The sequence below is a fragment of the Camponotus floridanus genome, unplaced genomic scaffold (assembly GCF_003227725.1).
Source record: "Camponotus floridanus strain SB8 unplaced genomic scaffold, Cflo_v7.5 scaffold257, whole genome shotgun sequence".
Classification (NCBI taxonomy): Eukaryota; Metazoa; Arthropoda; class Insecta; order Hymenoptera; family Formicidae; genus Camponotus; species Camponotus floridanus.
In genome coordinates, this window is record NW_020229389.1 from 258,424 (window position 1) to 273,452 (window position 15,029).

Below are 15,029 nucleotides of genomic sequence, written 5' to 3' on the forward strand. Positions count from 1 at the left end.
CTATTTGCATCCTTAATATCTTGTATTCTAACATCAGAGACTCTTTCGACGACCTTCTTTACAGGATCAAAAACACGATAAATTTTATCAGTCAAACGATCATATCCTACAAATATTACCTTCCTAGCCTTAGGATCCATTTTTCTTCTCATTGAATCTGGAATACGTACGAAAGCCTTTGCATCAAAAACTCAAAGATGAGAAACATCAGGCTTCTTTCCATACTATTCGTAATATGGAGTCGTATTCGTGAGTACTCGATTACGAAGATATGCTGCTGTCCCAACAGCTTCTGTCCAGAGTAAGTGACGATCCATTTTAGACAAATCCGTATCAAACAACAAAGATCTAGCAGTATCACACAATGTTCGATTTTCTCGTTCTGTCATACTATTACATTGTTTGACATTAGGTGGTGATAACTCGTGAATAATGCCCATAGACTTAAGAACTTATTTTACATTTTGATTAATATATTCAGTTCCATTATTCGTTCTCAAAGAAATTGCTTTTCTTCCTGTTTCTCTTTCTGCATCTATGAAGAATTGTTTTAGTATGTCAGATACTTCATCTTTTGTTTTCATGAAAAATACTCCACGATAAGCAGATGCTTCGTCTTTTAATGTCAGGAAGTATTTACATTTATTCCACGACGTTATTTCAACATGACAGACATCCGAATGAAAACGCTGACCAGGCAGACAATCTCGCCTTCTTCGAATTGGATGTGGATTGACTGTTTGTTTTCCAAAATGGCATGAATCGCAATCATTTCTTTCTGTGAAAATTACTTCAAATCCATTTGTAAGTTTATTTTTCGACATTGCTCGTATCACATTGTTACTTACGTGATCAAGCCGTTGATGCCATAATCCAAACGATTGAGCTACTTTTGCAGAAATCAATGGTGGTTTGACTCGAATAAAAGGAACATACTGATTTCCAATCCTTTTTCCACCTAATATTATTTTTTGTCCATTCATCAAACGCATGATACTCTCTCCATGGTAAAAGCTGTATCCTTTTGTCTTTTCCATAAAAATTGTCGAAAACAGCGATTCACTGTTCATCTTCTCTGAATAGTATACATTTTCCCATGTTCGTCTCTCCCATGTCTTTCCATTGATTGATTTTTCAATTTCAATTTTACCAACATGAGTTGCCAGGAGAGTTTGACCGCTAGCAACATTTAGCACTAACGGTGAAGCAAGTTTACGTAGCGACGAAAACCATTCCATATTTCTTGTTAAATGAACGCTTGCTCCCGAATCTGCAACGATTCGATTACTATAATTCTCGTTAAAAACAGATGATGCTGATAAGCTGCTCTCGTCTTTATGATTTTTCGACGCTTTCTTATTTTCTGTAGATTCTGATTTTTCCGACTTTTCTAATTTTGATCAGCAATCTTGCTGCATGTGTCCTTTTTTACCACATTTATGACACTTTCCCTGGAACTTCTTGTTGACTGCTTTCTTATCTTGACTGTTCGTTGATTTAGATTGAGCCTTGAAAGCTTCATGGGATGTATCGTCCAGGCGTTCTGTAATATTTCTTTCTGCATTTGTGAGCTTTTCTAAGAAAGACTCTAGTGATACGTCTTCTGAAAGAAGTGACCAGCTTGTAACAAAATTATTAAAATCTTTCGGTAGACATCCAAGAATTTTTGCCATCATGAGTTTTTCATTGAAACTTTTACCAAAATCTTCTGACTCTAGTGCTTCAATTCGACGTACTATGACTTTAAGACCTGCTACAAAAGAACCAACCGTATTATCTGATTTCCATGAGTAACCAAAAAACTCACGTAACAATTCTAGTAAAACATTTAACGTTTTTGGTTCAAAAACAGCTTTAATCCTTTTCATGATGTCTGTCGATGATTCACAATCACATACTTGATCGAACGTCGTATCATTTAACGTTGATCGAATGATCGAGCGAGCCTTACTGTCCTTTACTTTCCAATCTTCAATGTCTTTTTTATTTACAACAAGACCACTATATATATACAGGGTTGGGCAAAAGTCCGGAAACGGTCAAATATCTCGAAAAGGATCAACTATAGCGAAAAATTGTAAATAGCAAAGTTGTAGGGCTTAAAAAAATGTACCTAATGATAACTAAAAATTTTACTTTGAGTGGAGGACGAAGATCATATAAAAGTCAAATTGAATTTTTTAAATGGAACCCCCTATTTTTCATTGCATATTCTTGTAGCTTATCTCGAGAGCTTTCCAAAACACTATAATTAAGTACCTTTTTATTAAGTACTTTTTGAATTATAAGGCTTGAAATAATTTCTTAATTTTACATAAACCATAAAATATCTAGTAAACCATTCATTTTTCGATCATCTTACCTTCATACTTTTATGTACAAAATAATGAGAGGAATCAATTGGTGTAAAGAAAACATACAGTTGTTTTTAAGAAAAAATATGGAATTGTTAATTGCAAATTACATATTTTTTCTTAGAAACAACTATGTGTTTTCTTTACACCAATTGATTCCTCTCATTATTTTGTACATAAAAGTATGAAGGTAAGATAATCGAAAAATGAATGGTTTACTAGATATTTTATGGTTTATGTAAAATTAAGAAATTATTTCAAGTCTTATAACTCAAAAAGTACTTAATAAAAAGGTACTTAATTATAGTGTTTTGGAAAGCTCTCGAGATAAGCTACAAGAATATGCAATGAAAAATAGGGGGTTCCATTTAAGATTTCAAACTTGCCCCCCCTCACCGCCCAGGGGGAGGGATGGGGGGGCTGATTTTAACGTACGTTTCATTGTACGTCCCCTTCGAAATGACGAAATTTTGATTCTAACCATTTTTTCGTAGTGTGCTTATTTTTCGAGTTATTTGGCTGCCTAAGTTAAAATGGGTCACCCTGTATATATATATATATATATATATATATATATATATATATGCATTTTTATAATTTATTTATTATTTATGTTTTAATTTTCAGATAACATAAGAAAAAGAGGAGGCGGACAGTTCCGTAGACGCTGGTATGTCCGGCGAAATAGGGGCACTAGGGACGGATGGGGCGTCGCCAGCACCCAAAATAGGGAAGGCCGAGAAGCTGGCCGAGGACGAGGAGACGGCCGAGGCCGAGTATTAAGCCGTAAGAGTAAGGCCAATAATTATAAACAATTATTATTATTAAAAAAAATTATTATAATTTAAAAAAAATTATTAATAAAAAAAATAAAAAATATAATAATTCACAGAATATTTTACTTTCCCTTCTTCCTTTTTTTCCTCCTAAAATTTAATATAATATCTAACAGGGCTCCAAGCGATAAATTATATGCTACCGCTACTAAGAAAAATAAAAAAAAAATAGTTTAAGATTACATGCTGCAGACACTGACGTAGCTGACCCCTCCTCTAATTAATAATAAATTTATTACAGACATTACGCTTGTACAAAACATCTTGTCTATCTAACAGACACTATATTTACAGAAAGCAAGAATATGAAAAACATCTTGTGTGTGTGTGTGTGTGTGTGTGTGTGTGTGTGTGTGTGTGTGTGTCCGTCCGTGTGTCCGTCCGTGTGTCCGTCCGTGTGTCCGTCCGTGTGTCCGTCCGTGTGTCCGTCCGTGTGTCCGTCCGTGTGTCCGTCTGTCTGTCTGTCTGTCTGTCTGTCTGTCTAACAGACACCATACTTGTAAAATATAATGAAATAATGTGGTATAATAGGGCTCCAGGCGAAGGTCCATATAAAAAATCTAACGCGCCATTGGTGAAACCTCATGGGTGGTGTGGAAAATCGCACTATTTTTCTTAATTTCATATTTTAAATATATAAAAAAATTAATTATATTTAATATATTATAAAACGTGTGTGTATATATATGTAACATATATATATATATATATTATAAATATATTATACGTTTATGTATATACATATTTATATATATTTGTAACAAAAATAAAAAACAAAGAAAAGCTGTGAAAGAGAAACATTGAAATATCGAAGAGCGAGGCTCGCTCAACAGCGTTCCGCGTCGCGCGTCGCCTGTCGTTGCTTGCTTGGTAAGAAGGAGACAGAAAACTGTATTCTGTCCTCTTCTTTTAGCCGAAGTTCGCCGAAGCGCCGAGCTCATACGTACGCTTACGCACACATCTCCGTTACCCTCTCCACTACGCGTGGCATGTTGCTTGCGGAGATAATCTTGCATCCCTGGGCCCAGCAGCAACCACCCTCTTCAACAACTATCAATTCAGCTAATATCTCGCCATCCTCAACGCCAAGGGGGTCCAGCGACAATTCGTATCGATTTGTCCACGCTTTTTCAAATAGTAAGTCTTTTCTTTTTATCTACAAAGTTCCTCCCCCTCCCCCGTCTACTTCCTTTACTTATAATAATCGTTTCCCTAGTAGAACCCACGGGGAAATCCGCTAGAGCCCAGGCTAAGTGATTTCGATACCGCCGTAATCGACGTACCCGCCGACTGCTGGCTCGGGCTGCGGCCGACTCTTCATTTGCATTAGACTTAAATCATATAAACACGGATCTCCCTATTACGCGGATCTTTCTAAATAGTTTTCAAGGAGACACGCGAGACTCCTCACATCCGCCCCCCTAGCACTCCTTCCCCTAATTACTCCCCGCACCTGTCTCCGGGAACTCTTCCTCCAAACTATTCCCCAGTGTATGATACACAACCTGATTTTCCACAATTATCACCTTCTCCTTCTCCACCCCACTCGCCAGTCCCAGATCCTCATCTATTGTCTCCTCCTCCTCTTCCTCCCCCTGTTTACTTCGACATCGATCTTAGTGATCGGATCGTCTCCGAAATTCTCAGCTCAACTTATCCTCTGTACTCTCACCCCATCCTCCCGGGCCAATTCACCTTGGGCCCTGGTCCTATTCATATACCTACCGTCAAAACTTTTCTCCGAACTGCCCCTTCTGACACCTGCATCCCCTGTTTTACTCCCTTCACCCATTACCCTATCGCTATTCCCGTAGAATTCTTCTGGGAAAGATATCCTCCAGATTTCGACCAACCTCACCCCGTCTCGCATACACCCACACATACACACACAATCACGCTTAATGTACCCACAAACATACAAACAATCACACTTAATATTGTGCTAGAGTAGTAACTATTAAAGTATAGTTAATTTTATAATTATTATAAAGTAACTATTAAAATGTTTATGTAAGTTTTATCTTTTTATAATGTACAATAAATCTAATTAATTTTATTTCTTTTAAATCCAACTTAATCAATTCCCCCTCCTCACTCACGCTCCTGAATCGCACTAGGTCCCGTCCCAAGTAAAAAGGATTAAGTTCCTTTACCAAAAAGGGGACCATCGAGCGGCCATTCGGACCAAAAATGGAGTAAAATCGACTCTTGTGGTCGTTGACCTATCTTTGGCTCTCCCGCAGGCTCGCTCGACCCGAGACACATGCCCTTAAGGCACCTGTTCTCGGGATACAAGTGTTACACCCTTCCTTCGGCCCATCCTTCCTCGGGCCTGGACGTAACAATATATATGCGTACAGATTATATATTTTACCAGATTTTACCGGTTTGCATGTGCGCTCTAGTTATTAATTAAAAAATACTTTTTAAAAAATATTTATCCCAGAGGCGATTCATTCGTGTGCTGGTAGTTTTTAGAAATATTTCATACCAGATGCGGTTTGCATGTGCGCTCTGGTTTTTAAAATATTTATTTCAGAGGCGATCTATTCGTGAGCTGATAATTTTAAAAAATCCAGAAGCGATCTAATTCGTGTGCTGGTTGTTTTTAAAAATATTTCATACCAGATGCGGTTTGCATGTGCGCTCTGGTTATTAAAATATTTATTTCAGAGGTGATCTATTCGTGAACTAATAATTAAATAAAATCCAGAGGCGATCTAATTCGTGTGCTGGTTTAAGAAAAACCCAAAGGTGATTTAATTCTGATGCTGGCTATTCGAAAAGTATTCCAGAGACGATTTAATTCGTGTGCTGGTTATTCAAAAAAAATCTAGAGTCGATTTAATTTGTATGTTGATTATTCAAAAAAAATTCGAGAAGCGATCTTAATTTGTGTGCTGGTTACTGCTCAAAAATGGTTTATCAGTTACGATTTGCATGTGCATTCTGGAAGCGAAATTTAAACAAAATTTAATTCAGAGATTATAAAGACACTGCTTCAACTAAAAAGCATATTTGATAAGAATAAAAATCCAGATAAAATAAATCATTGAACCGATTTTTACATGTTATAAGAGGATTCTTATTTTGAAAATGTGCTATATATTGCGATAATTTTTATGTAATTGTAGCATGTCATATAGCGACAAAAGCTAACAAATTGGAGCAAATTACACTAATCGCTGACGACTTTTTTTGATAACACCAAGCTTCGAATGTATGATATGAGTCTACCCGGGTGTCTATTGGTGACTAAAAAAAAATACTTTCATTGCCGTTGCCTACAAATAATATAATATTTGAAAAGCTTCAACTTGATATGCTGTGGCTTTCCTTACACTACTATAAACTATAGCCTTAGAAGGAAATCCTTGTAAGAAAAAATATTTCAATAATGTGAAATGTACAAAGCAACATTTTTTTTTAATTATAGCAGAAAGTAAATTGCCTTTTCTGAAATGATAAATTATTCATATATTTTACATTTGACATATATCTTACATTTATCATATCTGATCAAGATATTCCAATGAATATCGTTAGAAAAAGACGCCTCAGTACAAATATCTCATTTGCATATATCAGAGAGATGAAAAAAATATATTATGGTTACGTCTGCAGATGGACGATGAAATCTATTATATTATCGATATAAATCTATTATTTCGATGCTTTTGAGACAAAGAATGTATTATGAAAATATTTATATTATTTATAAATTTTACGACATTACATCAATTTGCATAAAACATTTTCTCGTCTACGTCTCTTCAGGGGGGTAAAGAGGGTTGTATAGAATTTCTCAAAAATGAGAATCTATATCTTGGTTAAATGCACCAAGTAAAATATATGCATATGCCGTGTTTTTCGTTTAAAATTTCGCGTACAATTAAAAAGAATTTTTCAGGCATTTACCATCCATTGTCGCTCGTAGACGCTAATTTTCTTATCATGTTATTGAATATATAACGAGCCTAATTCCTTTCGATTTAATTTAATTCACGCGCTAGCTGAAATGATCGCGTTTCATTGTCCATAGTTATAAACAAATAGACGAGGGTAGTATCGGTGTGGGGCTGAATAGCTCAGTGGTAAGAGCAGTCGCCCGGCAAGCGAAAGACTCGGGTTCGATTCCCGATTCAGCGACTTCGCCCCGATATTTTTCTCGTCTACGTCTCTTCAGGGGGGTAAAGAGGGTTGTATAGAATTTCTCAAAAATGAGAATCTATATCTTGGTTAAATGCACCAAGTAAAATATATGCATATGCCGTGTTTTTCGTTTAAAATTTCGCGTACAATTAAAAAGAATTTTTCAGGCATTTACCATCCATTGTCGCTCGTAGACGCTAATTTTCTTATCATGTTATAAAACATTTTATATTATTAGCTTTTGATTATATCGATTTAACAAACGTCGTGCATAAATTATAATTTATAGAAAGTTATATGCAAATATCTTTTTTATTGTATATACAGAATGTCGCAGAGTACTATACGTATACACCGTGGCCCATTTTAATCGACGCACCTGAATATCTCCGTTGGTAAGCCAAACACAAAAAAATTGTTCAGACAAAAGTTGTATGGTTTCAAGGGGGACATAAGATGGTGTCATTAGTTTGATCTTGAAGAGCCACCTGAAGGTCACGTGAAGGTCATCTCCAACTTTTTAAATGGGACACCCTATATGCTTTCACATATTCTTGTAGCTCATCTGAAGAGCTTTCCAAAACACTATAATTAAGTTAGTTTTCATTAAATACTTTCCAAGTTATGAGGCTTGAAATCATTTTTTAATTTTACATAAACCGTAAAATATCTTGTAAAATATTCATTTTTCGATTATTTTACCTTAATACTTTTATGTACAAAATAATGAGAAGAATCAATTGGTGTAAAGAAAACACATAATTGTTTCGAACAAAAAAATGTAATTGTATATATATAATTGCAAATTACATTTTTTTGTTCGAAACAATTATGTGTTTTCTTTACACCAATTGATTCTTCTCATTATTTTGTACATAAAAGTATTAAGGTAAAATAATCGAAAAATGAATATTTTACAAGATATTTTACGGTTTATGTAAAATTAAAAAATGATTTCAAGCCTCATAACTTGGAAAGTATTTAATGAAAACTAACTTAATTAAAGTGTTTTGGAAAGCTCTTCAGATGAGCTACAAGAATATGCGAAAGCATATAGGGTGTCCCATTTAAAAAGTTGGAGCTGACCTTCACGTGACCTTCAGGTGGCTCTTCAAGATCAAACTAATGACACCATCTTTTGTCCCCCTTGAAACCATACAACTTTTGTCTGAACAATTTTTTTTTATTCGGCTTACCAACGGAGATATTCAGGTGCGTCGATTAAAATGGGCCACGGTGTACAAGCGCTTGTAAAGAGCGCAGTAAATTGAAGAAACAAGTCCCAGCATTTTACAATTTTCGCAATAATAGAAAGAAATAAAATAAATTAATTAATTATATAATAATATTAAATAAAATCGATCGAATGTGTATTTATATATGTGTGTGTAAGAGAGAGGGAGAGAGAGAGAGAGAAACGCTCGGCAGTTCGAGCTATTGCATTCAGTGTGTTAGGCATTTTGTCGGTGCGTGGCAAGGGGAGGGACAGCGCGGCGCAGCGATGACATTGTAACGAATGACAACGGCTTGTCAAACACACACAACACAGATACGTACACACGTAGATACATATTCGTTCGATTTTATTTAATGTTATTATATAATTTATTTATTTTATAATGTCTACGATATTGCGAAAATCGTAAAAAATGCTATGAGACTTTTTTCTTCAATTTACTGCGCTCCTCACAAGCACTTATATATGTATAGCACTCTGAAACACTTTGTATATACAATGAAAAGGATATTTGCATATAACTTTCTACAAATTACAATTTATGCACGACATTTGTTAAATCAATATAATCAAAAGCTAACAATATAAAATGTTTATGCAAATTGTTTGCTGTAATATCGTATTCGTAAAATTTATAAGTACATAATATTTATAAATATTTTCCCAATATAAATATTTTTACATTTTTATTATATATATAGGGAGACATAGCTAAACGAGAGCAATGATATTAGAATTATGTTTAAATATGTACGCAGTAAAGACAGATCTATGCTCTAAATTGCTTGTGCGAGACGATAGAGTGAAAATGCAACATATTTTTTGTTTCAATAAATACAATTAACACAATATAAAGAAAAGTTTTCATATTGCTCTTTCCAAAATATGCATGTCTTTTTATATTAGATAAGATTGTCGGTAACATAACTATAAGTGTTGGTAATGTACCGACACTTTTAGTTATGTTAAAATGAGGGCGCCTACCCGTCGGAGTTCGGCTGCGACTCCGGCATCCCCTTAAGAGCAATTTGTAAATTTAATGTAATCTTTGCTATGAAATCAATCTTACATTGTAGAAATATTATGCATAAATTCTCCCTAAGAAATTAAAACACATTTTATGTTACGTCTAGTGGACTCCACGATTCTTTTGTTTCTTCGAAACAATATCATGAAAGAAAATATCATGGAAGAAAAAATCAAGGAACAGCTTGCATTCGAAACACAAAGCGATCCTTCTTAAGAATAATGATAGCGCATAGAAAAACGCAATCTAACCCGCGCATATAACCGACATTTGAATCTGTTGGGAAATAATTTTTAAGATCGGCGCGCAAATAGACTGATATGACGTAAGAATGAATTGCAAATTTGGGAGATAGAGAGCACCTGGATGGCACTCATGAAACGCTCTTTACTTCCGTCTCGAGCCTCGTGGCGAATAGTACTCTCTCTCATAATAAATTGTGCGACTCTGATTCTCATTACCAGTGTAGAAAGATTGCTTTTATTGATTGTCAACTCGATATTTGTGGCGGTCTCTTGTATAGAACAATAGCTAATTATATACAATTATTTCTCAGTAAAATCGATGTATATTTATTGTTCTCAACTATGTGCTCGTTTGGCCGACACGCGAATTCCATACAAAAATCTCCAACAGAACCAAACAAATCTAGTCTGGATCCCTCCTTCAGATTCAGAATATTAAACATATTTTTCTTCATTGAATGCATAAATGGGAAATAATTATTGCACGTATTAAAATATTCTGGTATTAAAATATTCTGGTATCGAGTATATGTAAAATAATTGCATGTATATTACAGAGATAAATATTTAATGAGACACATTTGATAAAAAACACTAATAGATGTTTTTTTTCAAAGGCAGTAAATGTTTTGTTCCTATCTTCCTTAAACATTTCTTAATATTTTCAAAGTTTTTTATTAAATTTAAAATGGTCTGCATTTGTAGCAAAACGCGTTTTAATATTGCAAATACGTTGCACCGTAACATTATTACAGTCTTACATTGTAATATTTCTGAGGGCGGACATTTCAACAACGTTGCTACAAGCTTGCAGTAATGTTGCAGAAAGATTTCGCAACTTCTATGCAATATTACAATGTTAGGTTTATGTAACGTTTTTGCAATCTTTCGGTGCTATATGGGTAAGTTAATCAACTTATATTGTAATTTATTTTCAAAAGTTGTAATTTATAAAAAATTTTAAAATTACACTAGTATTCTTACACAATTCTTATACAAATAAAAGAGATGTATATATAAGAATATTTTTTTTTTAAATTACACGTACAAACAATACATATTCGATCATGCAATTTCCATATAACACATTTTATATAAAAAATGTAATTATATCTTCGAGATATAGAAGAAAATAATATTTAACAATTTGGCTTTTGCGTGAGTAAAATAAATGTAATTTCTTTATTTGAAAATATTATATTGTAAAAATTATAAATATTTAAACATGTTTTCATTAAGTCGGATTAAATAAAAAAATTAAAAATTAAAAATGTAATTTTAGTTGATTGTAAAATAATAATTATATTTTAACAACATTGCAGCAATGTTAATTGAAAAAGTATAATCGTGAAAAGTCGATATTTATTTTTTAACTAATTAACCTTGTTTTTATATGTAAGATAATTTATATATTAATTATGGACATTCTTAAAGTAAATGCCTTGTTTTAATAAATAACAATTATCAAAAAATCATTAAATTTGATTTGATAAAAAGAAAAATCATAAAAAATCATTAAATAACTCAATAAAAAGTAAAGTCATTAAAAAGGCAAATTAAAAAGAAAAGTTTGATCCGTAAAATTAAAAATAATAGAATCAATAATTGTGAAAGCTTTGATAAATGTTGCTTTTTCGTTATGTAATAGTCCACAAAATAAAAAATTTAACAGAAAGCAAATAGAAATTTTATTCTGCTTTTTTTTAAATCTTTTTTTATTGATCTTTGATGATATCGAATTAAAGTTATAACTATAGTTCGGCCGAAATTTTGGTTTCAATTTCGATCAAAAATAAAGGTCTGACTTGATTTTAATTTCAGCTAATATTGAAAAGCAATTTCGATGAGATAAGTCGAAAATGTGAAAGTTGTAACGCGTAGTTCGGCCATGACGATTCTGCCGAAAACGATGCTCCGATTTGAGTCAAATTTTGTAAATAGTTTCTTTTTACAAAAGAGAAAAGACGAAAAGAATTTTTGGTGACTCGAAAATTAAGGCACTTTTTAAGCTTTTTTTCGTAAAAATGAATTACCTTTTTTTTCGTGAAAATGATCACCTTTAGACAGTTTATTCGAAACAGTAAATATCTAGAAAAACGGTAACCTCATCAATGACCTTGGCCCTGGCATATGTGTTCAAGATCATGACCCTGAGTAACCTTCAATAAGTTTTAATTGGTGGTGCAAAATGTAAAACTATGTAAAACTACCTATGTAACTTTACCTATGTAAAACTTTACTTAAAAATAACCTTAATTATAATTACTTAATAATAATCTATATGAAACCATACAATAATAGATCTCGTTTCGCGCTGACTCAGCGGTGATGTACAGTGCTGCCAGAAATGAGTCCCTGCACGCTCGGTACGGTCGCACACACAAAGAAAGGGGAGCCGTATACGTGTCGGCGCTCGACGCTTGACTACGTTCGGACAGTAGAAGAGTGAGACGAACTAGAATTCTTATCTACTGTCTCCTCCCCTTTCGAGCTGTAGCTAACGCCTCGAAAATCGTACATTAGCGGCCCGAACCGTTTATCAGATCTCGCGTAAAAAATTGTAAAATTTACACGTAAAATAAAATAAATCTTCAATCTTGTGAAAAATTAAATAAATAAATAAGATGAATCTCCTAATTACAATTTATTTTGTATATAAAAGATATAAACTGCACTTAGAAAAATCGTTTGATTGTACCAACAAGACGTATATGATTGAACATTTTGATTAAATCAAACAAGAATTTCTAGTTAGCATGATAAAACTCGATTTTTTATAACTAGAATAGTAATAGTAATAGTAATAATTTTTATAACTAGTTTAATAGATTTCACTATAAGGATTTGGTTAGTATTTTCTGGTTAGATCTATAAAATTTCTTGTTACATTAATTTCTTTGCTTGCCACTAGACGGTGAGTCACTCTTAACTTAACTCGTATTCAATATTTGCTATGAAATGTACAATATATAAAGAAGTAGTATTAACATTAAATCCAAAGTATATTTTTTTCTCTTACGAGCAGAAGTGCTTAGTGCCAGAAAGAGGAGCTAGCTCTCTGATTGTGTGTTGAGCTGCATTCTCTTCTTGCATCATTGTTTATTATTTAATTTTTAACAAACTGAATTTAAAATAATTTATTCAATAATCTGGATTGAATTTATCCAATAATCTCGTTGAAATTCAGTATATTGAACAGACTTTTGAGATTATATGGAAAAAATTTTAGACTTGATGCTAGTGAGTTTAGTATTATTAATCAGAAAATTTGGTAAATTTAACAGGAAAAAATTAATCAGATTCATCTGGTAATTTCTACAAGAATTCTAGTTCGTTCATTTCCCAACATACTGGTTGAATCTACCAGAATTCTAATTAATACAACCAGATTTTTTTCTTAGTGCAATTTGAAAAATAAAGGATAGAAAGAGAATAAGTGATAAAAATCCACTCTTGGTAAACATATATATTTTTCCCTTAAGAAATAAATATAAAAAGATAAATGTAAAATATAAAGAAATATAAAGAATAGAACATACATTAATAATATTTTCTAATAAATAATATAATATTCTAATAACATGTGTAACATTTTATCAATTTGTAAATAAACATCATACATGTTGTTGCTCTATGGAAATCGCGAGAAGGTGGTGGTCTCTTCCATCAACAGGAAATGTAAAAAATATTTTCTTAGAAAATATATATATATATATATATATATATATATATATATTCTAAAAAAATATTTTTTACATTTCCTCTTGACGGAAGAGACCATCGCCTTCTCGCGATTTCTATAGAGCAACAACATGTATGATGAATATATACAGGGTGAGTCATTTTAATCAATACACTCGAATATCTCGAAAACAGCACTCTTCAGAAAGAAATGTTTCAAACAAAAATTGTAGGGTGTGAAGGGGGACATAAGATGGCATTGGTTTGACCTTGGAAAGTCATTTGAAGGTCACATAAAAGTCACCTTCAATTTCTTAAATTGAACCCACTATTTTTCATTACATATTCTTGTAGCTTATCTCGAGAGCTTTCCAAAACACTACAGACAAATGTTTTTTCATTAAGTACTTTTTGAGTTATAAGGCTTCAAAGTTTGCAGTACTTCGATATAAAATGCAAAATATCTCGTAAAATATTTAGTTTTCGGTAGTCTTACCCTAATACTTTTATGCACAGGATAATGAGACAAAACTATTGGTGCAAAGAAAACGTATGATTGTTTATAATAAAAAATGTGTAATTTGCAATGCACTTTTTGTTATAAACAATCATGCGTTTTCTTTGTACCAATTAATTCGTGATTAAACCTGAGTCCCCTCGCCTCTCACGAGGCCAAGCATCAGTACGTACTGTGAAATCATTCAAGAGTTAGCTACGAATTAATTGCTCAAAATTAGCGCCATTCACTTGCAAACACAGATTGACTCTCCTTTCAAAGTGTCTGACAGTTCTCAGCAAGACAGCCCTGGGAATTGTTGCACAAGCTATCCGGACTCTTTCCATCATGTCGTCTCTTGTCGCAGGTTGTTCTGCCAAAACCGCATTTTTCACATATCCCCAAAGAAAAAAGTCGGGAGAAGTTAAGTCTGGCGATCGAGCAGGCCACGCAATCGGACCTCCGCGTCCTATCCACCTGTGAGGATATTGTTCGTTCAAATAATTTCTTACAATTCGTGCATAATGCGGTGCTGCGCCATCTAGTTGCATCCACATCCTGCGCCTTGTTTCCAGGTCGACATCTTCAAGTAATCCTGGCAAATGATCTCTCAGCAGCTCTAAAAATGTCGGAAAAAAGAACATATCGAAAAAAATGATGATCAAGTCGAATCATTTGTAAGGCCCACTGAGAAAAACGCACGCGCGCTTGCATATCATTTGGTGTTAAGGCTTGCGTTAGCGAGATATGGTAAGCGTGATAAGCCAGTGACTTCAAACTGTAGTTGCGTGCTGCTGGCGTACGCAGTCTGGCAACAACGCGAGAGCTAAGACGCTTAGTAAAAATCTTATGTTCGCGCAGTTAATTACCAGTGAAAATGAAGTATACTCCGCAGGAATATACGGACATGATTGTGGCATACGGGCTAGCGGGAGAAAATACTCATCGCGCGGCCGCAATTTACGCGGAACGATTTCCCGGGCGTGCACAAAAACCAAGTG

At 33.6% G+C, this 15,029-nt stretch overlaps 1 non-coding gene across 1 annotated transcript; it reads left to right on the forward strand.

The window, feature by feature from the left end:
* The first annotated feature begins 7,267 nt into the window (after positions 1-7,267).
* Positions 7,268-7,339, forward strand: Trnaa-ggc. Its single transcript has one exon. It is a non-coding gene; the product is annotated as a tRNA-Ala (tRNA).
* The last annotated feature ends 7,690 nt before the right edge of the window (positions 7,340-15,029 follow it).